General features: G+C 36.1%; 2 long non-coding RNA genes across 2 annotated transcripts; both read right to left on the bottom strand.

Annotated features, from left to right (window-relative positions):
* Positions 1 to 673: 673 nt before the first annotated feature.
* Positions 674 to 3,994, bottom strand: LOC311292923. Its single transcript, XR_014627850.1, has 4 exons — positions 3,853 to 3,994; positions 2,738 to 2,845; positions 1,704 to 1,911; positions 674 to 1,590 (listed from the first exon to the last, which is right to left on the bottom strand). It is a non-coding gene; the product is annotated as an uncharacterized lncRNA (long non-coding RNA).
* A 1,402-nt stretch (positions 3,995 to 5,396) lies between these two features.
* LOC311292436 lies at positions 5,397 to 9,420 on the bottom strand. The gene is made up of 4 exons (XR_014627717.1): positions 6,751 to 9,420; positions 6,491 to 6,517; positions 5,986 to 6,096; positions 5,397 to 5,562 (listed from the first exon to the last, which is right to left on the bottom strand). It is a non-coding gene; the product is annotated as an uncharacterized lncRNA (long non-coding RNA).
* Positions 9,421 to 25,834: the final 16,414 nt, after the last annotated feature.

Genomic DNA, 25,834 nt, shown 5'->3' with positions numbered 1-25,834 from the left:
TATACATAAAAAAACGTCTTTTACTTGCCGATCGTCGTCCTCGTGCAGTGGGTCACGTGATTCTGCTGCAAGGACAGTTATTAACAAACTTGTATAATTTACTTTCTACGACTAGGTTTACACATTTTAGGACATATATTGACATTTTAGTGCTCTAACTATGAGTTACAAGCAATCCACATTTTAGAAAACGTCTTACCTGTTTTTAAATCTTCTATGTCTTTCTGACCGAGAACGGGGATCACGGCCTTACCACCGCCTCCCGGAATACTCACTATTAAGTTCAAACTTACGTCTTTTCCTTCCTCGTTGTTTTCCCACACACGCTCACCCACAACTTGTAAAGCTACCCCACGGATCTGTGACTCTCTCAGCAATGAAATTATGTTTCTTTGCATTTCCATGGTAGAAATGCCATGTCAGCAGGGGGCAAAGAGTTTCACTGCTGTCGAGTGAAAACGATTTGATTCAAGTGTCAAACGATTCTCGATTCACCTTTTTCTCCAGTTCTTTTATTCATTGTTACTATATAATTAATTAGTTGTTTTGGTAACACTTTACAATGGGGTTGTATTAGTAAACATTAGCAAATGCATTAAATAACATGAACAAACAATATAATTTTTCAACATTAATTTAATCTTTGTTAATGTAAGTTACTGTTTATGTTAGTTCATGTTGCATACATTAATGTTATACCACTTGATTTTGTAAATGTATTAGTAAATTTGCAGAATTTAACATGAACTAAGATTACTAAATGCTGTATTATTTATTGATACCTCATGTAATCTAATCAATTAACTAATTGTTAACAAATATGAGAAAATGTTACCTTCTGTGTTATTAAAAATAAGAACTATAATAAAAAAAAACATTAAAATATAAAAAAAATAATTAAAAAAGCACAACCACAACGATAACAATTGAACAGTGTCTGTTTAATAATAGTTAATTACAACCAAAAATCAGTATTGTAATCAAGGACAAAATTACTTCAAAAATTAAAGTTTAAAACTTGTTCACACTTTTAACAGAATCAAAATTTTAAATTATATAAATGTGTAATAACATCCAACATTACAAAAAGAACTGTTATGACCACTCTCTCTTTTTAAATTTTCTTTAAAATCTATATACTTTTTTAATATCATGAATCAGGCGACCAATGGGTCCATGTCTGTGGTTCTTACCAAGCCAGTAGTTCCACTCAACTAAACAAAGATTTGTTTTCAGTGACTGTTTGGTGAGGTTTCCCCTGCATCTATATATGTTTTCTTTATATGTGCGCCATGCACGCTCCATGTGCTGGGTGTGGGCACCTGATTGTGGATGGATGAAGTATCGTCGGTGGTTAACCTGATAGTGTATGTATCCATGCTGCGGCAAGGTGTTGTATGCCCTCCAGCAATCACTTAGAATTTCACTCCCAGGTACTACATACTTTCGTATGATGGGTAGCAGATTATTTCTTCGGCGATGTTTGACCAACTTCAATATTGGTTTTCTAGATGTTCCTTGCACCTCCAGCATTCCAAAGACCCATGAATGTTTCCTTCGCCATGTTCTTCCGAAGCGTCCACGGTTGTACTACACATAGTAAAATCAAAATGATACAGCCATGTTATTATTTTTACTTGAATATCTTAAATGTTTTTTATCTTGATAGTAATCTCAACAGCATCTACCATTCAATGTTGTACCTTTCTTTTGTGGCGGAATTTACTTTCGTCAATGACAACAAAAGCATGTCTTCCACCAATCCTCATCTTCTTTCTTCTCTGAAGTCTTTTAATTGCAGTGACACAGCATTGGCGAAGAGTATTATATACTCTTGTGATTGATGTACTACTTCTAGCAGCCCCTTCCTCAATCAAGTCGATATGTCTTTTTCTGAGACCTTGAGCAAAACTGACAATTCAAAATAGTGTTAAACCATATACGAGATATATAAGCAGCACCCTGATGTGGTTCTAAACCTGTCTTGAGTTTCTTAATTCTGCTGAATACAAAGGAAGATATTTTGAAGAAGGTCAGTAACAAAACAGATCTCATTTCATGTTGATTCCCATAGTATTTATTTTCCAAACTATTTCTGTAAATGTGGGATTGGATCTGTTTGGTTACTAAAATTAATCCAAATATCTTCTTTGTGTTCAGCAGAATAAAGAAATGTATACAGGTTTGAAACAAGATGAGTAAATAATTACAGAATTTTCTTTTTTGGGTGTAATTTACCTTTGACTCCATAAAAAATAATGAAACACAAATAATATGATGTTACATTACACAATATATCCAGTGATTGTAGTTTCGTGTTTGTTTATTTTTAACGTTATTCCAGCATCTATGGCTTATATGCATGGCGAGAACTGGTTAATCCATACACAAGTAATCCACACAAGTTGATTGATACAAACGTTGGGGGAGGGGCAATTTGGCATCTCTAATTTACCTAACCTGCATGTTTTTTTCCTGTGAGAGAAAACCGGAGTACCTGGAGTAAACCCTGACACAGGGAGAACATGCAAACTTTACACAGAAAGGCAACCTGACCTATAGGGATCTTATTGCTGTGAGGCAACAGTGCTACCCACTGTGCCACCCCTTGTGTGTCTTATGTTTCTGAGATACAATTAACTTAAATTAAAATAATATACCAAATGATAGATAATACACGCAATATATTCACTGTTGCACACAATATATAATTATTTATACAAACAAACAAACTTACTTATGCATTATCTTGAGCCATTCTGAAATTTCCATGTGTGAACCCTCGAACATGGATCCTGTCCTAATAGATTTGGAAATTTCCTTATGGCATCTTCTTCTACATCTCCTGTGGAAAGATTAAACAAATTGTCAACTAAAACATGAAATTTCTTAATGATTAAAAGAAACAACAATAGAAATGACACACTAATTCCATTAAAGAATGTTTATTTGAAATATCATGCAAATAATCCTTGTTTTAAATTATGTGCACGACATCCAGTAAATTATCTAGTATGTAACTAAAATCTACATCTTCTCTGTGAAGTCTACTAAAAATGTTTAAACTGGAAATGCATCTTGTTCCCTTAAAAAAAAATAACTGCACAGCACATTCCTGTATGAGTGTCACAAAGAAATGTCTCCAAGTTTGTGTGTTAGTAGCTTAAGAAGTATTAAAGATATCTCAATGTGATTTTAAATTCATATTCTTTGCAAACTTAGCTATCATACATAGTTGATAGTTTACCCTGGTTAATTCTAAACCCAGGGGTCCGGGGTTATCTTATTTGATGCTTCACACTGCTCATACTTTACCCGGTGTAACCAATTCATCCTTGTTATGTCTTATATCTGTATACTTTTCAAAAACACTGGGTTACTATTATGATTTGCTTATTTTGGCTTTCATCTTAAAGGGATAGTTCACCCAAAAATGAAAATGCTGTCATCATTTACTCTCCCTCAAGTTGTTCCAAACCTGTATGACTTTCTTTCTTCTGCTAAACACAAAAGAAGATATTTTAAAGAAGGTTGGTAATAAAACAGTTGCTGGTCCCCATTGACTTCCATAGTATTTTTTTTCCTACTATGGAAGTCAATGGGGTCCATCAGTCATTTGGTTACCGAGTTTCTCTAAAATATCTTCTTTTGTGTTCAGCAGAAGAAAGAAAGTCATACAGATTTGGAACAACTTAAGGGGAGAGTAAATGATGACAGCATTTTCATTTTTGGGTGAACTATCCCTTTAACTCAGACTTGCCACAGAATGAACCATTCAAAAACATACACGAAAAAGGACTAACAATAATTAACAACTAAGCAAAATATTTGCACAGATACATTTACACTTACCACCTATAACCAGTTTTTGTAGAGCCTGTTTTTGACATTTTCATATGGGTCCTACAAACAGGGCACTTCATCTTTGGTGCAAGCAGCCTATGTTTCTGCAACCACTTAATCAACTTTCTTCCCCCTTTCCATGTCATGTATTGTAGTTCTCTCATGAACTTGCCCATGACTGTCGAAGATAAAGACAAACAAAGGCAAATAATGGTTAACTTCATTTTTATAATTAAACACCACAACCCATTAATTTAGATACAACTAGAAATAATTGGACCGCGCGTTGGCTGCTGGATCGTACAGGTCAACGGCGCCACCAATTAGTGGTGGAAACTTCTCCATTAGTCTCATAGCAACTGGAGGTAAAAATGCATCCGTCGTGTGCACAGTATGAGGGTATACAAACCATCAAGCCAAAATAATTGATTTCACTTCATGTACATTAAGCTATATTACATTATGGATGCCTCCGCTATCCAAACTAACGTTAATCGTATACAATCATAATTCCTTATACAAATACCTTTTTACGTTTTAACGGTACAGATTCTAAGCAATTGTAAGCAAATCTAAGACATTTATGTAGGCTACTCCACACAGATACAAATCATTGAAATCGGTGGAGAGATGTAAAAGTTATAAAAAAAAGTTGCAGCTTTCCCATTTACTCTCATTTATTTGCAGGCTACACCACACAACTAAAAGCATTACCAAAAAAACTATTGATTTCTTACTCAAATGTATTTTTTAGGATTAATTATAATTACATAAAAACTCATTTAGTGACGAAACCTGAATCGAAAGGCAAACAATCGAAAGGCGAACGAAACTTACCTAATAATGTGTCCACGCAAGGCCGTTTCTAGGCATAGGCAAACTAGGCCCATGTATGTATCGCTGCAGCCCGGAGACCTGCAGGTGGGAGGAGCTTACGCCGCAAGTGGGAGGAGCTTATGCCGCAAGTAGGAGGGATTTCACAAATGTGCAAGTAGGAGGAGTTTACGCCGCAAGTGGGAGGAGCTTATGCGGAAATCCCCAAGCTGTCATTGCGAGGAGGCTGTGAATGAATATGGCAGGAAGTAGCGACAGTAATGAAAATAAACGATCAAATATTATGTTCCTCATCATGGTCTGATTTCTTACAGCTTTGTTATTATTGTGTGTGTCCAATACCACTCACTGTCAATGATGAAGTCACGTCTTCACACGTTTTACCATACTTAAAGTTTTAAATTCATCAGGCTGTAGGCCTTATTCAAGCATATTTCTGAATGTTAGATATATATTCTACAATTCCACAGTATCAAGTAAATGAACATATTAAAATGTGATGCAATTGGACTCAGTGAAGTGAATGTGTAAATACATGAAAAACATTTGGCTAATGTAAAAAACAAAACAAAGTTACCATCCATCTTTACTATGATTTAAATAGCAGACTAACGTTCTTCTGAATGTTTTACACATATATTACATTTAAATCTCTGGGTGGATAAATTATTTTTTTCAATGAATAAAATCATGTACAAGTCACTCAGAATTGATTGCAAAAGTGTTTATTTTATTTTATTATTTGTATTATTTTTTTGTTATTTGTAAGGACAGTATATCAGCTCATTAGAACTGATCTGCATGCAGTGAAACTGCTAAATCCAGGGTGGTAGGTTTCTGAATAAATGCCCTGGAGCTCGCCTCGCTTTCCCTTCCCAGCATAACCTGGTGGATACACAAGAAGCACAATAAGAACTAGGGTTTATAGTTGACATTGAACATTTACAAACATTAAGAATAATTTCTCAGCTCTGTAGGTCCATGCCATGCAAGTGAATGTTGTCCAGAACTTTTAAACTCCAAGGGATGACATAAGTAAATTAGATTTTTAGTTTTCCTTTAGACCACAGGTGACAAAATCAGTTCCTGGAGGGCCACAGCCCTAAAGAGTTTTGTTCCAACCCTGCTTCAACACACACACACCTGCAGTTTTCAAATAAGCCTGAGGGACTAGATTGGCTGATCAGGTGTGTTTAATTAGGGTTGAAGCTAAACTCTGCAGGGCAGTGGCCCTCCCGGAACTGAGTTTGACACCCCTGCTTTAGACTAACAACTAGTTTATTCATCACCAATTTACACAAAACGTACCAGGTTTGCAGCATTTGTACACAAACCCACACTCCAAACAAGTGGAGATTGAGTACATCCTCCAGAAGAGCTGTTTGTAGTGAGACGACTTATTTTTCCAGCATGCAACACCTGAGGTGAAAACAAAATATGAACATAACATTTAACATTATCAATGATGTTCTTGTTATGCGTTTTATTTTTTAATGTCAATATTTACTTTCTAGCCATAAGAAGCACAATAATATGCGTTTCACATTTATTTCACTGATTGTTATGAGTAATACATTTTATAAAATAATTATGATATTAAAACAAATGTTTCAATTACATTACATTACATTGTGGATTACGCAGAAAAAAGCATAACTACAATGAAAACAAGTTTTAAAAGAATTGCATGCATTGTACAATTAAGTTAGGAGTTGTATTCTAATATCAAATCCATTTACAAAACGTTTAAGACATTTACAATTTGAAAATCAATGCAGTCCTAAAACGTACAAAAATTATACTGCCACAATACCTTATTATGGTCTTCAGAATCCATAATCTGGAAAGCAAATTGTAGAAATGGAATGCAGAAAAGATCTTGTCATGCAAGTTACAAATTTTGTAATTTGTGTGCTACTAAAAAAACAACAGAAATTTATTTGGATACACTTGAACCTTATTCTTTTTTAATACATCAAGACTAAAAACAGTGTACAAACGCCATTATGAAATGGTCTTTTTCAGAACTTATAATGCTTTTTTACAAAACTAAAAACTGTACAACAAGCTTACCCCTTCATCTCAGCTGACATGTGAAAGCGGTTTTCTTCTTTGTTTTCTGATGGATCGCAACAAAACTTACACATTACCGCCACCAACTGTGGAGCAAAAACCAATAGCTACTACAACACAGGTGATACTAAATAAACCAATCAAAATCCTCTGGAAGTTTGTACAGCCCACTTGCGGCTAAAGCTCCACCCACTTGCTGCTACCCACCCACTTGCAGCTGGCTCCGACCTCCGTTTATACGGGGGGCGCCAGTGAGAGCCCCCGCCCCACCAAGAGTTGGGGGTGGGGGAGGTTGGTAGAAATCTCGCCTAGGCTGCCAGAAAGGCTAGAAACGGCCCTGTGTCCACGAGTGTAAAGTACAGTAAATTACGAAGATTTCGTAACTTACATGCTGTAGGGCATAAAATCCGAAGATGAACGATACAATTAAAAGATGTAATATAATTAGACAGTAGGCCTAGGTAAACATTAGATAAACATTTGCGACTGGAAGTTTGCTGTAGATTCGGACATGAAAAAAGAAAAACATGTTAACAAAACATGTTAGCGAATAAATAAACAAATAGATATTATTGTTTACATTTTTAATCGTTACAGTAGCCTGCATTTCTCACAGAAAAAAAAACTTTACCCAAACAAAATTCGTATGGTGATGGATGAAATCAAAGATAAATTTGACTTCGATCTTTAGATAGGTTTTTTGATTTCTAAATCGGAGTATCGATAGGCTTGACGTGGTAGTACCGCGAGAGCAATTCAAAAGCACAGGGAGCCGTTTGCTTTCTAATCGTTCTCGCGATACTTTGATGTCACTGATAGTAGGCTTGTTTGAGATGCGCCTTGCCTCGCCTGAAATGTATGCGAGAGTAGGCGGCTGCAGTGAGAGGAGGAGTGAAAAAAGCGCAGGCAAGCCCAGCCGGACATATCTCTCTTCTCGCAGTGGATCTGACACCTGTGAGATCAAAGATGGATATCGCGGGATTCACGCTCGTGCACAGTGTTGCTAATAAACTGGATGTAATTCAAGTTCTGTTGCTTTTATATGAAAATAAATACAATGAACAAGACACCCAAAGTACTTGTTATTTAATTCTATTCCAAATACATGTTTATCAATATTGTTTTCTTTAATACAGACATTTGTGTTTTTATTTATTTTAATTTTTTATAAAAATTAAATTGCATAACCCAAAGAGATCGCACTGTCAGATAGTTTGGGAATATTCACACATAACATATACACATAAAACATGATATCAGAGTTTTAAAATCAAACATTTTAAAAGAGATCAATACATCACGGTTGTTTAAACCAATGAGCAAGCTGTGTCGTCAGCAAGTCGTTTCCCATCGTGCTTTTGATCAGCGCAGTCGGTGGAGAGCAACTGCGCTCGACTGCAGAATCCGACATGTACAACTTGCGATCGCAAGCTTTTTTTGACATACGTACGTCAGCATGACATCACGGCAAGGCGGACCGCACTCGGACACATTTCTAACCGGCATGCATCTCGCGCTGATCACCGGTGATCGGTTCTGCGCAGATTTTGCTCATCTCAAACAAGCCTAGTGACAGACCTTTTACGAGTGGACGTCACAATCACGTCACTGCAAGCTGCTAGCAATGTGGTGGCGAAAAAATAGTGGAAAAGAATTATACATGAGTGAAACAAGAAAGATAACTCACTAGAAAATGTCTTCTTGTGCTGCTGAGTGTCAGAATAGGAATGCAAAAAAAAAAAAAAAAAAAAATGGCCATCATTTTTATAGTTATAATTGATTTACTAATAAAGAACAGTACATATACATATACATTACATACATACACACATCTCAGTAGCCAAGCCATTTAAACTTTTAATCTATCTAAAAAATAAACGTAACGTGATGAAAACGCAGGAACTGGGACCATAACAATCACAGTTTAACGCTAACACTTCACACTGCCACCAGTTGGGCTCCGCCCACAAAATACGTCATCTCTGTTTGCAAACACGCTGAAGGTCTAAGCCTGTTTATTTTTGGACTCGATTCCCAGACACTCAGGTAGGATATATAATAGAATAACGTTTTTGTTTTTTAAATTAAATTAATTTATTTACCTTTTATAAGTACGTGAAGCCATGAGGTTGCATATTCCGGAACAGTAGGTGGCGGTATGCACCTTGCTTGCGACCCGCCAATACCAAGAGAGTGAGAGATAGTGAGTTGAGTGTCCGTCCTTCAGGTAATATATTATCAGATCTTCCTTTTTCGTCTTTAATCAAAGATGAACCGGCCCAAAAGAAAGATTATGAAGCCGTCGAAGTACAGGACGGTGGGTGAAAACGCCACATCCACTGAAGTCGCGTGTGGGAGCAGCATGACCACCACTGTGTCGGGAAAACATGACGACGCATTTAAGTGTAAGATTGGGGAGTAACGTTACCTTTCACAATATTGCAGCGTCACAATCTTTCCAAATTGAATATTTTCAGCACAAACTTTCCCATTGTAAAGATATTGAACAACAACACAAAATGATTAAAATATATCTTCTTATTATATATCAGGCCACTTATATTTCATCCTCTCATTGGTTCATACATGGCAGGTGTAGTACATTTTTACCATAACTGTTTAAATAATGTTTTATGCATACTCCGTCCATAGACTGTAAAAAAATAGGCATAGCTTCCATGAGTATTACGGAGCCCGGGAAGTCACCTGTGGGAGAAAAAAAAAAACCAATCCGTGGCGACGGTTTCGCAATCCGTCCGCTCAGTTTATAAACCGTACTCACGAATTCTCAAACTGTTCCCTCGGTTTAACAAATCGTGCCCACGGATTAATAAACCGTACCTTCAGTTTTTGCAATCTGTACCCACAAATTCATAAACCGTGCCCACCTTTCACAATCCGTTCCCGCGGGTTTGTAATCTGTATTTACGGATTTGTGGCTCACTCTCATTTCAGAAGAACACGTTGTTAACGAATCTTATTGTATATTGTTTTATTTTGTAATAAGTGCAATACATCAAATTGTCTTAACTGCATCTGCATGCTTAAAGTGATTCTCAATTATAGCGGGTCCATGTGGAATATATGATTTAATATGAATGACGTGCATCAAAATCTTTTGTTTATTTGTGATATCTTAGCACTTTATTATTATTTTCTAACCTGTATTATGACTGATATTTGACGAATTGCTTTGTTAATTTTTTGTAAGTTTTGGACAAAAGCGTCTTTTAAATATGTAGACTAAAATGTAATAATAATAATAATTAATATTTGAGTTATAAATTAACTATAAACGAGTTCACTTAGTAATACAGTAATATGTTTGTCATCAAATAATTTATCAATTCTTTATTATTATAGGCTATAGCCTAACCTTTTACAGTTTTGGATAAAATAGGCCTAATTTTTTTGCATAATTTTTGCTTAAAAATTAAAGCATTCAAATTATTTTATGATAAACATATTACTGTCTTCAGTGAACTCATTTATATAGTTATTAACTCTACTACTAATACTAATAATAATAATATATTTTCTAATAATAATATTATAATTACATTTTAGGCTAGGCCTACATATTTAGAAGATGCTTTTGTCCAAACTTACAAAAAAAAAAAAAATTAACAAAGCAATTCGTCAAATATCAGTCATAATACAGGACAGGTTAGAAAATAATAAAGTGCTAAGATTATCACAAATAAACAAAAGATTTTGATGCACGTCATTCATATTAAATCGTATATAAACATGCAGAGACGTAGGCCCTATGACAATTTGATGTATTCCACTTAATATTCAATAAAACAATAAGATTCGTTAACAAAGTGTTCTTCTGAAATGAGAGTGAGCCACAAATCCGTGAGTAGCCTACAGATTACAAACCCGTGGGAACGGATTGCGAAAACGTGGGCACGGTTTATGAATTTGTGGGTACAGATTGCAAAAACTGAAGGCACGGTTTACAAATCCGAGAGCGCGGATTAGAAACTCGTGGGTATGGTTTATTAATCCGTGGGCACGATTTGTTAAACCGAGGGAACAGTTTGAGAATTCGTGAGTACGGTTTATAAACTGAGCGGACGGATTGCGAAACCGTCGCCACGGATTGTTTTGTTTTTCTCACACAGGTGACTTCCCGGGCTCCGTAATACGGAAACGGACGTCAAGGGAAATACGTCACATCACTTTCTTCCGCGTTCGAAAATAAGGTGGATAGAATAGAATAGAATAGAATAGAATAGAATAGAATAGAATAGAATGAGGCATTTATATAGCGCTTTCATATGTACTACTGTACACCCAAAGCGCTTTACAATCATATCAGGGAATCTCTCCTCAACCACCACTTGGATGATGCGACGGCAGCCACAGTACAACGGCGCCAGTGCGCTCACCACACACCAGCTATAGGTGGAGAGGAGAGAGAGTGATAGAGCCAATTCAATGTAAGGGGATTATTAGGAGGCCATGATTGGTAAGGGCCAATGGGTGGAATGTGGCCAGGACACATAGATAAAATATAAATAAGGTGGATAGATAAAAAATAAATACAAATAAATAAGGTGGATAGATGTGCAATATTTATTTTTATGAAGTCTATGATGCTATGTAGCCACAACTTCATATTTATTATGTAGCCTATATTATCATTACAACATTAATTTGTAATGCAATAAATTTGTTTATAAATTAGGTACTATGGAGGGATTATTGGGTCAGATTTAAAACTAAAAGTCTAAGTTGAAAACTAAAAGTCTAAGTCGAAAATGAATATGGTATTTAGGATTGGGCATTTGGTCATTTAGCCATTTAGGATTGGGAATTTGGGGATTTTTAGTTTTCGACTTAGACTTTTAGTTTCAAATTTAGACTTATAGTTTTTGATTAAGACTTTTAGTTTTAGACTTTGTTTTCAATCTGACCCAATAATCCCTCCATAGTTTGGTTCTTCAATTTGATGTTTTAAAAAATAGGAAAGTGGTCACAAGTATAAGCCCTGGAGTAGAGCGGGAGATTTAAAGAGATTTAAGATTTAAACGTCTAACCTTTCTTTCTTTCTTTCTTTCGTTCTTTCTTTCTTTCTTTCAAAGATAAGATTATCACTCTTAAAGCAGAGATCACTTTGCTGAAAGATGAGTGTGATTTTTTGAAAAAAGAAATCGAAAAGATGAAGTCTGCTGTCCCATCTGCAATGGCACAAAGATATACTGTAGTGTCACAGCCCTCAGGTTTGTGTTTCGTGCTTTTTTGTTTTTTGTTGCTGTCAGAACAACTATGCCTTTTAAAAAAAAAATTCTGCTGCCCTACTGTCATGCACTGTAGACTGTAGACTGTCAACTACAGTCATTATCACTATAAAATATCACAACCCCCCCATGATCTGCCTCAAACTTCACCAAAATGTGTTTTCTTCAAATTTACAGTTACGACAGTAACATAAGGTGGCACAAAATGTTTTAGAGTGGAGGATTGTTCGGCAACTTAAAATTGAAGGTGTAGCTTGCTAAGAGCATGTATATATATTCATATTTTTGCAGTGCAGCAAGACCAATGGGACTCCAACTCCTCAACTTCAGAGTCCCCAGTGGAAGTTCAGAAAAAGAAGAGCAAGAAAAGAAAGAAGAAGAAAAGCAAGAGAAGCAAATAAAAGGAGGGGGGGGGGTATAATGTGTTACTTTGTTGTTTGAATATACTTTAGAAAAGACAATGTTTTATTAAGATGAAAAAGTGTTTTGAATTTTTTTTTTGTTAAATAAAAGTCAGAAATTAAATGGGATCCTTTATTGTATATTTACTGCACTTACCCTGTAACTACACAGAACAAGGGGGTAACAAGCACCACTTTAATTTACAGCCCGCAGGAGTTACACTTACCCTGTAACTACACAGAACAAGGGGGTAACAAGCTCCACTTTAATTTACAGCCCGCAGGAGTTACACTTACCCTGTAACTACACAGAACAAGGGGATAACAAGCTCCACTTTAATTTACAGCCCGCAGGAGTTACACTTACCCTGTAACTACACAGAACAAGGGGGTAACAAGCTCCACTTTAATTTACAGCCCGCAGGAGTTACACTTACCCTGTAACTACACAGAACAAGGGGGTAACAAGCTCCACTTTAATTTACAGCCCGCAGGAGTTACACTTACCCTGTAAATACACAGAACAAGGGGGTAACAAGCTCCACTTTAATTTACAGCCCGCAGGAGTTACACTTACCCTGTAACTACACAGAACAAGGGGATAACAAGCTCCACTTTAATTTACAGCCCGCAGGAGTTACACTTACCCTGTAACTACACAGAACAAGGGGGTAACAAGCTCCACTTTAATTTACAGCCCGCAGGAGTTACACTTACCCTGTAACTACACAGAACAAAGGGGTAACAAGCAGTACTTAATATGTAACAATACGAAACAACACTATTTGCACAGTAATTACAGAGAAAGGTACTCTTATTAAGAAAACAAAACAAAAAAACTTTTACACAGTATATTTGCCCTGACATTTAAGTGTCATTGCAGTACAATGTGATGAGGTAAGTACATGGTACGTTCTAAATTAAAATCATTGCAGAAACTTTTTTTTTTTGGCTTAACGTTAAGTAGTAAGAAAAGCCAATACATTACATTTTTATCATACTGTGCTTACATACAGCCATATATTAGTTTAATTTACAACCCACATATGTCAAAATTACCCTGTAACTACATTGCACAAGAACATATTTTGCTAGAAATGTGATAAAAAATTTAATATACAACAGACGTACAATTTTTGCCTTGAATATATTAACAGAATAGGTACCTGTTTTAAAATAATTACATTAGAAATAATTTGCTTGTATATCTGGTTGTACCCCTTTATTACCCAAAACTTAACATATTGTTCCCTCATACCTACACGGAAGTACACTATAATTACAGAAACGTACACTGTAATTTCGGTTTACTTACGAAGTTCTTTGCAGGTTGTATATCTGCTTGTTACCCCTTTATTACCCAAAACGTAACATATTGTTCCCTTATACCTACACGGAAGTACACTATAATTACAGAAACATACACCGTAATTTCGGTTTACTTACGAAGTTCTTTGCAGGTTGTATATCTGCTTGTTACCCCTTTATTACCCAAAACTTAACATATTGTTCCCTTGTACCTACACGAAAGTACACTATTATTACAGAAACGTACACCGTAATTTCGGTTTACTTACGCAGTTGTTTGCGGGTCGTAATATAAAGTGTTACCAGAAAACTTTGTCAAACGGTCTTTAGATAGACATGTCAGACAGTGTAATGAAATTGAGAGGGCAGCCACAGACTTTCTGAGAAGCAGTTTGAAAACCACTTATGGAATTAATAGGAAAAGCAAACTGATTGATTTTTCCAGCCAGGCAAACACCTCAGGACATTATGCATGTGATATTAGAAGGTGTGGCACAACTGGAAGTTAAAACTGTACTTAAACATCTAGTGCTATCAGGGCAGCTGGAACTGGACACATTTAACAGTGCTATTCTAGGATACCCATACTCAACTGATCTGCCCCATTACTGTGACCACGTTATCATCAAATGACAACAGACTAAAGCAATCAGCTGGGCAAATGCTTGTCCTATTGAAGATCCTGCCATTCGTGTTGGACAGCTGTGAAAGAAATGAATACTTTCAAGTGATTATTGAGTTAATAGAGATTGTTCAGATCTTATTTGCACCAGTTATTGCATTGGCCACTACAGCAAAGCTTAAGTTGCTTATTAAGCAACATTTGAGCAATGTGAAACTGTTATTTCCTGAGAACAATATAACACCAAAGCAACATTATTTGATACATATTCCTGAACAGATTAAAGATTTAGGTCCAATGGTCAGACACATGTGTATGCGATTTGAATCTAAACATCTTGGTATTCCAAGTTAAATTTCAAGAATGTTTGCAAGTCCTTGGTTAAACACAATCAGATGTTTGAGAGTTGTCAAAATATCAGTCGTGAGAATCACCCAATTTTTTCTAAAGACATTCTATTGGGTCCTGTATTTGAAGTGGAAAATATGAAGTATGTGCAGGATAAAATGAGAGCTTTTTTGGGTGTAGAAAACGTGCATCATGTGGTGTCTGCAAAATGGCTTGAGCTAAGTGGCAACAAGTACTTGCGCCAGAAATCAGTGATCGTAATCAATGTAAATGAAGGCGTTCCTGTATTTGGGCTTATAAAGGACATGTACATTGTAAATTCTTCCTTGTATTGCTTTGAATGTCAAGTTTATAATACAGTGGGTTTCAGACGTGAGTTTGCTTCTTATGAAATTGAGGTCCCAAACCTTGCTCAAGCCACTGAGATAGTGGTTTCAGATGAAATTGTAGATTATACATCATATTATGCACTCAGTTTTAAGAATCGTACTTACATTCCTCTCAAGTATTATCTCGGAGATGTGTGTGAGATTAAAAGTGCACCACTGACTGCTAATTTACTGGAAAACAAAGAAAAGTAAAGGGAAAGCGCAGTCAGTGTCCTCTCTTCTTGTTTTTTTTTTTTTTGTTTGTTTGTTTTTTTCATTACTGACTGTACTGATCGAAAAGAGAAGACATTTGAAGATACATGCTAAAAGTAAATGTTCAGCACCTTGTGTGTACTTGGCTATTGTTAAAGGATTACTTCACCCCAAAATGAAAATTTCCTGATAATTTCCTCACCCCAATGCCATCCAAGATGTTCATGTCTTTCTTTCTTCAGTGGAAAAGAAATTAAGTTTTTTTAAGTAAAATATTTTAGGATTTTTCTACATACAATGGACTTGAATTGCAACCAAAATGTTGAAGTTCAAATCAATGTAGTTTCAAAAGGCTCTGAAGTGCTTCAAACGGCTCTCCTCGATCCCAGCTGAGGAATAGGGTCTTATCTAGCGAATCGATCAGTCATTTTCAAAAGATAAAATAAAAAATTATATACTTAATCACAATTGTTAGTCTTGTGCTGGACTGGAACGCGTCATGCCCGGCGCGTCGCAGTCCAGCACAAGACTAACAATTGTGGTTAAAAGTATACCATTTTTTGATTGTAAGTATATTTTATTTTTTGAATGACTGATCGATTCGCTAGATAAGACCTTATTCCTCAGCTGGGATCGAGGAGAGCCGTTTGAAGCACTTCAGCGCCCTTTGAAACTACATTGATTTGAACTTCAACATTTTGGTTGCAATTCAAGTCCATTGTATGTAGAAAAATCCTAAAATATTTTACTCAAAAAAACTTAATTTCTTTTCCACTGAAGAAAGAAAGACATGAACATCTTGAATGCCATTGGGGTGAGGAAATTATCAGGAAATTTTCATTTTGGGGTAAACTAATATTTTAAAATGAAGTTACTGGATACTGTTTGGTGTACAAGATGTTGTCTCTATAAATTGACATTTGTCAGCACCGAATAAAATGTTATGTTTCTATGATTTGCAACTTGTTTCTCATTTGGTTCAAACTAAATAATGTTCAATTCACTGAATTGGCTCTATCACTCTCTCTCCTCTCCACTAGCTGGTGTGTGGTGAGCGCACTGGCACCGTTGTTCTGTGGCTGCCATCGCATCATCCCAGTGGATGCTCACACTGGTGGTGGTTGAGGAGAGATCCCCTGATATGATTGTAAAGCGCTTTGGGTGTACAGTAGTACATATGAAAGCACTATATAAATGCCTCATGCATTCATTCAATGTAAAGTAGGAAACAATTTAAAAAAAATGTGAATGTGCTAACATTGTTTTCTAAAAATAAGAAATGTTGTGCTCTTAAAATAAGAAAATCTGGCTTGAAATTTCTGATTCTAGGATAGACTGTGTCAAAATATACCATACACTTTAAAAAGATACTTAATTAATTTAAAGAAATCACCAGAACTGGCATTTTTTTCTAAGTAAGAAAATTCGGTAACACTTTATTTTACAGTGTCCTTGTTACATATGTTACATGTACTTACCATAGTAATAAGAGTAAATTATGCATAATTACATGCAATTAACCCTCAACCAAACCCTAATCCTACCCTAACCCTATAGTAAGTATATGTAGTTGCTTACTATTACTCAGTACTTAAATATATAATTACACTGTAACAATGACACCTTAAAATAAAGTGTAACCGAAAATTCAAGTTATATTTTCTCAAAACAAGCAAAATAATCTTTTGCTTTTAGTTCTAGGCTAGTTAATTTATCTTAGGAAAAAAAACAAGTAATATTGCCTTATTTTAAGATTTTTTGACTTTGCAAGATTTCATTTTTTGCAGTGTAACAGTCCTAATCACCTAACTGGTGAACTAATCCCACCAAACAGCAGCTAAATTAGCCAGCTTTTTTTAACTGGATTCTGTCAAGCAGCAATTAATTTTAGATCATTAATTACTTAATTTTAAAGTTAGAGAAACCAATAAAAAATTATTTTCAAACTGTATTTATATAGCTTTCATGTGTCATAAGGCCTGCAGATGAAACTCAGCCCACTGATGCAGCTGCCTGACCAAGAGTCACACAAGAGGCTGTTATCAGGTGGCCTCCATCTTCTCACTTCTTCCCTCACAAGCTACAGCTCTGTATCTGCATATGTACATGGACGGACGAAGCCAAAATATACTCTTTACAATGTCTATATTTATTTAACTGTTTTTGTGTTTACTTAAGTACTTGGCTCTAACTGATTTGCCTTGTGTGATTTTGAAGACATCATTTATAAAGACATCATTTATAACTTGTCACTGCATTTGAGTTGAAAACTTGAAAACAGCACTTAAATGCCACTTTAAAATGTGTACATTTCATTGCATTCAACACAGTATATCAAACCAAGTGGCATCTGCCAACAAATAAGGCTCGACCTTTTCTTTTTACAATTTTTCGTTTAAAAAGGTCATTAAGTGTGTTTTTACAAGTGCAATGCACTGATAACTATCACACATCAAAAAAATAAATTATATATACTGTATATATGTATTATAATGTATTAAGAAAATAAAAAATCTTTTGAAATGATCAGGATTTGTTTTCAGTGCATGAGTGTGAAAAACTCTTTCACCTGATCCCATACAGAGTCAAAAGCACTCAACTTGCAAAAAGTTCAAATTTAGATTCAAATTCATTTCTCTTTTTACCTTCCTTGCAGTATTATATAGCACAACTTTGTACTAATAAAGTCCTGCAGAAGAGGCTGATGAAAACACTTGATTAAGGCGCATACCGAAGAAACAAAGTCATCTTCTCTTTAAGACAAACTGCATATCAGAACTTCCCCTTTAAGAGATGGGCCACACCTTTAACTGATTGAGTGTTGAGATGGTGATTGATTGCACACACATCTGATTATTTACAGAGAAATTGAAAACTCACTCACCCCGCACACGGCCACATGTACACACTCATACACAAACATATGCACACACAACCTTACAATGAAGAAGAGGACCCTATGATTTCCTCCACAGGACTTTACAACCAAGGATTAACAAGAACTTTAGTGAACAGTGTTTAAATCAGTGGCGGCTTGTCCATAGGGGGCGCTGGGGCGCCGCCCCCATCAACATTTCAGAAATTAACATGTGTAAAAACATTATATTAAAATGAAATAAATAAAAATAATAATAATAGTTTACTCATGTGCCGGCTGGTAGTAAGAGCCTCAGAATTGAATAAAAACTGTCTTTAATCGATTAACTATTTAGTATTTACTATGTTTTTCAATACGTTTCATGGGCGAGGGACGCCGGACACATGGGTGTCTATGTGAGTACACAAATTCTCGGGCAGCATGTGACCTGAAGCTGGTCTCTGATTGGTTTCTTAAAGATCCTCCTCGGGGCGCAAGTCGTTGCGTCCCTGGCCAATCATAATTGGATACATGTTATTTTATCCAATCTGATTGGTTCTTGTCACCTGTCATTCAACTGTACGCTTGCTTGCTACTAGTAGGCTGGTCAATTTTTATTACGCAATGGCAGCAGTTAATCCGAATTCTGTTATTTATTTACAAAAAAAACCTTTCTCAAGACTTTAGCTTGAAGAAAAAAAAAAGATTAAGGATCTCGGACTGGAACAACCAGATTTACACATCCAGCAGCAGGCAAGTGACAGAGGACGAAGCATGGTAACGTTAAGTGTGTGCGCCATGGTGATGCAGGATTGACTGACAGCAGATGAACTCTGACACGGTGGGCATCGCAGTACAACAGCCACGTTACAACAAACATTATGCTAATTTACGAGACGTTGAAGAGAGACAGGAATATGATGGCATACATCGCAAACATATGTTTCAATGTGCAGTTTTTAGCGCAATTTTCCACCGGACAAATTGCGATTGTTAACTCATGATTTCTGTTCTGTGCGTCTGTGCGCACCAATCTTGCACTTCTATCTACTCCTCAACCAGACCACCTAGAGACTTCGGGTTTTCGGCATTATGTTAAGGAAGGTCTAATCTCGGGAACGCACAAAAAAAATCCAGGAAAAGATTTACTATCTTTTAGTGTTGTGATCCCATGAGGTGAGAAAATTGCACTAAAACACTCACCGAGTTTTTATTACTTGTTTTTACATATAACGTTAGACTTCGTCTTTTTGTCTGGTACTAATAATCTTCACTAAGTTAGCTAAACACTAAGTTAGCTTGAGTTTCATTTATTTAATATTTATTTGACAGGGACAAATGCATTGAACATTGCTTTATAAAGAATACAAAGTAGATGCCATGCAATTCATAAAGCTTTTCTGCTGAAGGAAGCATGAAGTGCTCTAATGTCCTGGAAGTCCAGAGTCAATGCAGCCGTCTACTAGGACATTTAGAGCACTTCATGCTTCCTTCAGCAGAAAAGCTTTATGAAGATGCTTTATGAAGATGAAGATGATTTTCCAGCAGGAGTTTCACCTGCCCACACTGCCAAAATAATCAAAACCTGGTTCAATGACCATGGGATACTGTGTTACTACTACAGTGTGATTTCATGTAATATTCTAATTTTCAAAAAAATTATATTTTGTGGGTTCCATAAACTGTAAGCCATAATCATCAAAATTATAACAAATCAAGGCTTAAAATATCTCCCTTTTGCAAGCAATCAGCCTTTTTTATAAAATTAGTTTCACATTTTAAGTTGAATTCCTAAAATAATTTAACTTTTCCATGATATTCTAATTTTTGGAAAGGGTCTGTATGTTCAAGTAGGAAACATGCTTTTTGTTACTACTTTGTTGGTATGAAATGTAAATAAAAAGAGATCAAAATAGCATTTTTGTTTCTGCTTTGTATTTTGCTCGACCCCCCCCCCCCCCCCCCCCCCAAAAAAAATGTAAAAAAAAATGCGCCCCCCCCCCCCCAAAATAATTATCACCAGCCGCCACTGGTTTAAATATCATCTAAAAACATGCACACAAACACACAGTCACTTACGGACATAAGTTGAACACATTCATGCACAAACATGACCATCCTAGACACACACAATACTTAAAACAGATATTAACATAAGCTAGTGAAAGAGACATCATGCATAAATTCAGAAAAGATGTTTGTTTTTATATTTGATGCTTTGATAGAAGCAGATGAGAACATCTATAAGTGTGTGTGTGTGTGTGTGTGTGTGTGTGTGTGTGTGTGTGTGTGTGTGTGTGTGTGTGTGTGTGTGTGTGTGTGTGTGTGTGTGTGTGTGTGTGTGTGTGTGATATGAGTGCATGTGAGTCATCATGACTGGTGTGGTTGGAACACTTTGCTGATCTATATCTGTAGATATCTATATCTATCTATATATATCTATATCTAGTCACACTGAAAAGCTGAAGTGAAGATTTGATCCAAACTAGGACCAAAACCAGCAGAGCACAGTGTAAGAACTGAGAAATTAGGAGATGCCGGACAGTCTGGTTGAAGAGCGACCAGACCCTGAGAGGACAAAAGGACCTCTCTGGAAATTAACATCTGAACTAGCCCTCGTGCACTAGAGACGAAAGTCTCACCCCCGAGTCATCCTAATCTACATCTCTTTCCCTCTTCTCTCACCCCCTCTCTCTCATGCTCAGATCATCTGAATTCACCCAAGAAAATTTATAGTTTGATGTGAATGATTGACATTGAGTATTGAACATATTTAGTATCATTTGAAATGTCTCATTGTGACTGGTACAAATTTCTAATTTCCAAATAAGTAAAACAAAAGGTAATAAGGTTTTTAAGAGTTTAGGGATAACTGGCACACAAAGGAAGGTGATCTCCTGGCAAATGGTCACTCACCCCCAAAAGGTGCAACCTCTGAATGCAAATTTCCATTGTTAGCACATGTTTCCAAGTGAAAGAGGTCTGTCTATATCAGGGAATGTAGCAGAGGGTTCGGGCCTTTCTGTACCTCAGATTCGCCCGTGAGGCTGACAGTGAGACCTCTCAGCCTCATGTATTTCTTAAAGTTGGGTTTGCATCTTCTCTTTATTCCAGAGCTTTTGATGTTTTGTATCGATTATCTTTGAATTGATTATGAAATTGGCATGATACATTTACCTGACATAATAAATTGTTACATTTGATTATTCTAACTGACTTTGACATTATTTTCATTAAAGAGTTAAAAGGAATAGTCAAACATTTGCTCACATTTAATGATGCACAGATATCATTAAAACCTTTTCATTTATGGAGTCAGATTAAATAACGAGAGAATACATATTCAAATGTATTGCATTTAATAAAAAATACTTTGCCTTGAGAAAAGGACAGTAACACGTAAAAAGTGCCGGCTTTGGGCCGATCGAGCGCGAGTTTACAACAGCACAAGTCAAATACCTTGATACCGAGCATCTGAATAAAAATGTTCCTTTAAAATAACTCCTTTCTCTCTTTTTCTAATGCCTTGTTCTGCTATTTTGGCTACTGCAGCAAACTGCATGACAAGCAGAAAAAAAAACAAAAAAGAGGTGTCTCTTCGAAGGAAGCATCTTTTTCTTTAGAGTTGTGAAGGTGTAACTGAAGTTCCTCTCTCTCTCGTTCTTCCTCAAACACACTCTGTGAGATTCAGGCCTGAAATGTTGCTGCTGTCAGCCGCAGTGTGAAGGGTGGAGGCTGCTGAGCGGCCTATTATTGTGAGTCAGAGATCACTGAACACGCAGGCTTAATGAAGAACAGAAAAAAAAGACTTTCATCTAATATTCCAATCATACATATTTTGATCCATCTCCATAGACATAAAATATATGAGTCACGCTGCACACGTTTGCAAGGTTGTTTCTCCTTCTGCTGCTTTTCTTAGCGGTTGGTTTTTGTGCTCTTAAGTTCACAATATGAATGTACTGCGCATTAACATGATTGTCTTCATCCTTCTGGCACACACTTCTGAATTACATGCATGCCCTCAATAACACACTTCTTCAGGACTGCATTTTCATATGTAGCATATATGGGCTATGAATCATTCGTTCGTTCGTTCGTTCGTTCTGAATTAACAAATTCGGACTCTCTGTGTTTTCTAAGCACATTTATTCTGAAACTTTTACACTTTACACTATTCTGAACTATTCTGAACCGACACTCATTGCATTTCAGAGACACCCCAGAAACCAACATTCCTCTGTGCACCAAAGAGATAACGAAACTTTCTATGTGACTCCACACACACACAAACGCTTCTTTACACTCATCATGTAAGTAATTACTAAGATGTATTTGATAGGTTTGTGCATTGCATAACTGGTTAGCCCTGTTATGCGATGGTTATGATTTTCTGGTATGTAACTTCAAATCTTAAGTGTATTCCTAAAGAATGAATCCCTAACAGGATCACATTCCTGTAACCCGACCCCATTGTATAGGATAACACTTTACGACCCCTGAGAGACTGAGAAGTCACCTCACACACACACACACACACACACACACACACACACACACACACACACACACACACACACACACACACACACACACACACACACACACACACACACACACACACACACACACACACACACACACACAAACATCCTTTGTGTATAACTTTATGTACATTCCTATATGCTTGTGTGATTAGTTTTGCTTTATAATAGAGGTATAGTTTTCTAATGTGTAATCTTGAATCAAAAGTGTTTTAGTTTAAGAATGTCACCAACACTGTCTGGCAATTGCCTTCCCCCACTTTGTTTTTATTGCCCTAACGGAATGTCAAGCCAACTGAGATTCTAGGAGAGGAGTAGGAATAAAGTGTTAATCCTACATTTATGTATAACCACTTAAGAAATGTATAAACAAGGATTTGATTCTCCCATATCAAATTTGTGTATCTGCAATGTTATCGTGTGTTAATCAAAACTTTAAATGTGTGTAATTCTGCATATCTCCTGTAACTTTGCATCTCTATAACCTTCATGTGATGTGTTTGATATCTCTGTAATTCTCTCAATCTAACGGAGTCGAATTTTGATAGCAGAATGCAGTAATGTACATTGTTTTACACATTTCATATTTCTGGAGCCGAAAGGCTTAAGTCAAACACTACTGTAACACTACTGAATCTTCCCGCTCGAAAAATCTCGGCAGATGATTTGCCCGTCACGTTAAAAGGGGCGGGGACGGGATTCCCTCAACTTGCCTGTTTCTCTCTCTCTTTTTCGGAAACTCTCTTCCATTCGGAAAACTTTGGAAACCCAAGTCCGGACCGGCTTCGGCCTGCTTCTCATCTTCTTTCTTTTCTTTTAGTCTTCTGTTTTTCCTATTCTCCTGTGTTCATTTCCACCCACGAGGGAAAATGAACTTTGTCTGAATTACTTCTTTGGCAACTTCACGTTCGGTGAACCTTTGAAACTTTGCGCGAGTCTGCTCGCCCCGAAAGACAGGAAAAGAACACGCCCAGCTTCGACGGAGAAAAACACGTGCCTTCCTTCCTTATACAAAGAGAACCATATGCAAGTATTGATTATTGAATTGAACTTTTAATGTGATTTCTTTGTTGTCTCTCAAAGGTTACCTTGTCTGTGAAATTGCCATCCTGAGAGTTTAGTTTCACTTTCTCTCATCTCTCTCATTTTCCGATCTCATCTCTCTCACCTTTTTATCCTCTCTCTCTCTCTCATTTTCGTTATTCGCTTAGTCTTGTATTTGTTTACGTGTTCTGTATAGACATACATATTTACTTGTGTAAATTGTAGTATTTTGTATTCCTTAGTTCGATGTATTAGTCCAATTATTAAAATTCCATATATCCCTGAGTGCATCTGTCTTAAATGCCCATATTACGAGTCAATGAAATGTTCGATCTTAAGCTACAAAGCTGATTTGTTACTTTTCAGTAACCTAAATTTTATAAGGACAGGATAATAGTTTCATGGCCAGAAACTATTTTCCGGAAATTATAAGAAGTGATAACTTTACTGAGAAGTTGATAAGTTGATCTTACGGCCGCATTTGCTGGACAAACAGATTGTTTGATAGCTAAATTAATTCCATTAAAGTTATCCCATAACTTCGATTTGAAATAAGACTATTGATGTATTAATGACGAACCATAACCCGTTATGGTAATCATTCATATATCGATCTAGTTTCAGTTTCGATAAATTAATGTAACTGTATCATGCAAAATATTAATCATATTCATGATTAATTATTAAAATTCCCTATAGATCATTTGAGCTATTGTTAATGTACTACCCAGTGCGGTTACACATAATTACCATCCTTTGTAGTCTCAGCAATTGCAAATGACCCTGAGCAACTACATTGCAAATTTTTTACGTCCACAGTAGCCAGAGCTGTCACATGCATTCATGTAAACAGGAACAAAATAATTGGTGGGTCCACTTTTGTGCCAAATGAGTTGGCTGTACAACACATGGCCTTATAGGACCACCTCATCAATACGAGACAGTGGCTTCAGCAACTAGATTGGTAGATCTACTACTGAAATATTTGCTCAACATTCCTAAAGTAAAACATTTTAAACATAAGCACGCTGTATAATCCATGTTGGGATTATACCAATTATACCAAACCAAAATATAAGATATAAAACAGATTTAGATATATTTATTATAAAATCTGATTATGTGTCATGTAACGTGGTAGCAAGCACACAAAGATGAGGAGGAACAGGGGCCTGTTTCAGAAAGGAGGTTCAACCAACTCTGAGTTAAAACTTGAACTCTGAGTTGACTTACCCTGAGATGGGAAACTCTGAGTTTTCGGTTACAGAACAGCTGAAATGAGTTAGTTCAATCAACTCTGAGTTGACTGACTCTGAGTTAAGCGCGTGCACCACAACTATAAAAAGCCATTATCAATGGAGCGCAGATATTACGAGTCACCATGGCAACAGCGCCAGACAAAAAGAGGTCTTCATATTTCTCACCAGCAGAACTGGATGAGCTTCTGCAAGCATATGGAGAGTACGAATACATATTATTATTATTATTAAATATCGGCTCCAGCAGCAAAGGACAGAGAGTTAGGTATGGAGAAAATAGCTGCTCGAGTCAATGCGTACGTTTACATTTGAATTACAGTTATACAGTGATGGGTGTAACTAATTACCAAGTAATCTAAATACTGTAATTTAATTAAAGGGATTACTCTTAATTCTTCTGTAATTTAAATTAAAATCTGATATAATTGCATTAGACTAGAACAATTCTGTATATTTAAAATTTTTTAAAAGGTATATTTTTAATGTAACCTTCTCCCTCTACACACTTTGGTCAATTCAAGAATAATTCATGCAATTGTATATTGTTTATTTGAAAGCATTAAAAGTGCAGTTTCTTGTCTCTCCTTGTATTGTTCAAGTGGTTGAGGTTGATATGGGATTTAGTAATTAGTATAAGTAGACCAATACTTTCTAAAAATTACACTGTTGAAGATGTCATTTGTAGTTAGTAATTAATAACTATTTTAGAGTAACTTACCCAAATGTTATAATATCAGAGGTGAAACTGGAAGAACAGGATGTTATTCATCCTAATTTTAAAGAACATTGCAGCAGCTGAAAATGAAATATAAAAATATAATTCAATCAGGTAAGTATGAGGGGCCGTACAAGCCAAAATCCATTCTTCGAC

The sequence above is a fragment of the Rutilus rutilus genome (assembly GCF_951802725.1).
Source record: "Rutilus rutilus genome assembly, chromosome: 6".
NCBI classification, from domain to species: Eukaryota; Metazoa; Chordata; class Actinopteri; order Cypriniformes; family Leuciscidae; genus Rutilus; species Rutilus rutilus.
Note: the sequence above shows the minus strand (reverse complement) of the source record. Positions and strands in the feature narration are given on the sequence as shown.